Source organism: Oratosquilla oratoria, chromosome 9 (assembly GCF_046742065.1).
Source record: "Oratosquilla oratoria isolate Oo_2021 chromosome 9, ASM4674206v1, whole genome shotgun sequence".
NCBI lineage: Eukaryota > Metazoa > Arthropoda > Malacostraca > Stomatopoda > Squillidae > Oratosquilla > Oratosquilla oratoria.
Window position 1 is genome coordinate 78,021,015 of NC_134785.1, and position 3,524 is coordinate 78,024,538.

General features: G+C 36.5%; 1 pseudogene; it reads right to left on the reverse strand.

The window, feature by feature from the left end:
• LOC143028120 (uncharacterized) overlaps positions 1-2,002 on the reverse strand; it is an 8,207-nt pseudogene extending 6,205 nt beyond the window's left edge.
• Positions 2,003-3,524: the final 1,522 nt, after the last annotated feature.

Here is a 3,524-nt window from a genome sequence, read left to right on the forward strand (position 1 = left end):
TATAATATGTATCATACTATTACATTGTTGTTGTTGTTGTTGTTGAAGTACATGTAGTTGTAGATGTTGTTATTAAACTGGATGTAGTTGTAGATATTGTTGTGGTTGAAGTAGATGCAGTTGTAAACATTGTTGTTGTTGAAGTTGATGTAGTTGTAGACGTTGTTGTTGTTGAAGCCGATGTAGTTGTAGATGTTGTTGTTGAAGTAAATATAGTTGTAGACGTTGTTGTTGTTGATGTAGATGTAGTTGTAGACGTTGTTGTTGCTGTTGAAATAGATGTAGTTGTAGTTGTTGTTGAAGTAGATGTAGTTGTAGACGTTGTGGTTGTTGAAGTAAATGTAGTTGTAGACTTTGTTGTTGTTGAAGTAGATGTAGTTGTAGACGTTGTTGTTGTTGAAGTAGATGTAGTTGTAGATATTGTTGTTGTTGAAGTAGGTGTAATTGTAGACGTTGTTGTTGTTGAAGTAGAAGTAGTAGTAAACGTTGTTGTTGAAGTTGGTGTAGTTGTAGACGTTGTTGTTGATGTAGATGTAGTTGTAGACGTTGTTGTTGAAATAGATGTAGTTGTAGACGCTGTGGTTGAAGCAGATGTAGTTGTAGACGTTATTGTTGTTGTTGAAGTATATGTAGTTGTAGACGTTGTTGTTGACAGTATATTTAGTTGTAGACGTTGTTGTTGTTGTTGAAGTAGATGTAGATGTAGGTGTCATTGTTGAAGTAGATGTAGTTGTAGACATTGTTGTTGAAGTAGATGTAGACGTTGTTGTTGTTGATATAGATATAGTTGTAGAAGTTGTTGTTGTTGTTAAAGTAGATGTAGTTGTAAACGTTGTTGTTGTTGCTGAAGTAGATGTAGTTGTAGACGTTGTTGTTGTTGAAGTAGGTGCAGTTGTAGACGTTGTTGAAGTAAATGTAGTTGTAGACGTTGTTGTTGTTGTTGAAGTAGATGTAGTTGTAGACGTTGTTGTTGTTGTTGAAGTAGATGTAGTTGTAGACGTTGTTGTTGTTGTTGAAGTAGATGTATTTGTAGTCGTTGTTGTTGAAGTAGATGTAGTTGTAGGCGTTGTTGTTGTTGAAGTAGTTGTAGACGTTGTTGTTGTTGTTGTTGTTGAAGTAGATGTAGTTGTAGACGTTGTTGTTGAAGTAGATGTAGTTGTAGACACTGTTGTTGTTTAACTAGATGTAGTTGTAGACGTTGTTGAACTAGATGTAGTTGTAGACGTTGTTGAAGTAGATGTAGTTGTAGACGTTGTTGTTGAAGTAGATGTAGTTGTAGACGTTGTTGTTGAAGTAGGTGTAGTTGTAGACGTCGTTGTTGCAGTAGATGTAGTTGTTTACGTTGTTGTTCAAGTAGATGTAGTTGTAGCCACTGTTGAAGTAGATGTAGTTGTAGACGTTGTTGTTGTTGTTCTTGAAGTATACGTAGTTGTAGACGTTGTTGTTGAAGTAGATATAGTTGTAGACGTTGCTGTTAAAGTAGATGTAGCTGTAGACGTTGTTGTTGTTGAAGTAGATGTAGTTGTGGACGTTGTTGTTGAAGTAGATGTAGTTGCAGTCGTTGTTGTTGAAGTGGATGTAACTGTAGACGTTGTTGTTGAAATAGATGTAGTTGTAGACATTGTTGTTGTGGAAGTATTGTTGTAGACGTTGTTGAAGTAGATGTAGTTGTAGACGTTGTTGTTGTTGTTGAAGTAGATGTAGTTGTAGACGTTGTTGTTGAAGTAGATGTAGTTGTAGACGTTGTTGTTGAAGTAGATGTAGTTGAAGACGTTGTTGAAGTAGATGTAGTTCTAGACGTTGTTGTTAAAGTGGATGTAGTTGTTGTTGTGGTTGAAGTAGATGTAGTTGTAGACGTTTTTGTGGTTGAAGTATATGTAGTTGTAGACGTTGTAGTTGTTGTTAAAGTAGATGTAGTTGTAGACATTGTTGTTGAAGTAGATGCAGTTGTAGACGTTATGGTTGGAATAGATGTAGTTGTAGACGTTGTTGAAGTAGATGTAGTTGTAGACGTTGTTGATGTAGATGTAGTTGGAGACGTTGTTGTTGTTGAAGTAGATGTAGTTGTTGACGCTGTTGTTGAAGTAGATATAGTTGTAGACGTTATTGTTGAAGTAGATGTAGTTGTAGAGGTTATTGTTGAAGTAAATGTAGTTGTAGATGTTGTTTTTATATAGATGTAGTTGTAGACGTTGTTGCTGAAGTAGATGTAGTTGTAAACATTGTTGTTGTTGAAGTAGATGTAGTTGTAGACGTTGTTGTTGAAGTAGATATAGTTGTATATGTTGTTGAAGTAGATGTAGTTTTAGACGTTATTGAAGTAGATGTAGCTGTAGACGTTGTTGTTGAAGTAGATGTAGTTGTAGACGTTGTTGTTGAAATAGATGTAGAAGTTAATGTTGAAGTAGTAGATATTGTAGTAGTTAAAGTGGAAGTAGTTATTGTTGAAGTAGAAGTAGTCCTTGAAGTGGATGTGGAAGTTGATGTTGAAGCAGTTGTTGTAGTGGTTGAAGTGGGAGTAGTTGTTGTTGAAGTAGAAGTTGTCGTTGTAGTTGTTGTAGATGTTGTAGTGGTTGAAGTGGAAGTAGTTGTTGTTGAAGTAGATGTGGTTGTTGAAGTAGTTGTTGAAATAGATGTGGTTGTTGAATTAGTTGTTGTTGAGGTAGATGTGGTTGTTGAAGTAGTTGTTTTTAAAATAGATATGGTTGTTGAAGTAGTTGTTGTTGAAGTAGATGTGGCTGTTGAAATAGTTGTTGTAGATGTTGTAGTTGTTGAAGTGGAAGTAGTTGTTCTTGAAGTAGATGTGGTTGTTGAAGTAGTAGTATGCGTTTTAGTGGTTGAAGTGGATGAGGATGTAGATGCTGTAAGTAGATGTTGTTGACGTTGAAGTAGTTGTTATAGATGTTGTAGTTGTAGAAGTGGAAGTAGAAGTTGTGGAAGTAGATGAGAAAGTGTATGTTGAAGTACTAGTAGATGTAGTTGTTAAAGTAGAAGTGGATATAGATGTTGTTGAAGTAGATGTGGAAGTTGATGAAGTAGTTGTAGATGTTGTAGTGGTTGAAGTAGATGTGGAGGTTGATGTTGAAGTAGTAGTAGTAGTAGCAGTAGTAGTAGTAGTAGTAGTAGTAGTAGTAGTAGTAGTAGTAGTAGTAGTAGTAGTAGTAGTAGTAGTAGTAGTAGTAGTAGTATGATATGCAAGCAGGGTGGATTCATTTGCATGCGACATGATGAGGTAAGAGATCTCACTGCCCAAATGCTTCAGGAGGTGTGCAAGGATGTGACTATCGAACCAACATTACTTCCACTAGGAGGGGAGAACTTCAGATACCGCACGTCCAACACATCAGATGAAGCAAGAGTGGATGTCAGCGCAAGAGGTTTCTGGACACGGGGACAATTGGCTTTCTTTGACATGCGAATATTTGATCCGATGGCCCCCTGTTACAACAACCTAACTATTGAGGCATCTCACTCCCGGAACGAGTATGAGAAGATCAGGATGTACGAAGAGCGTATACAGAATG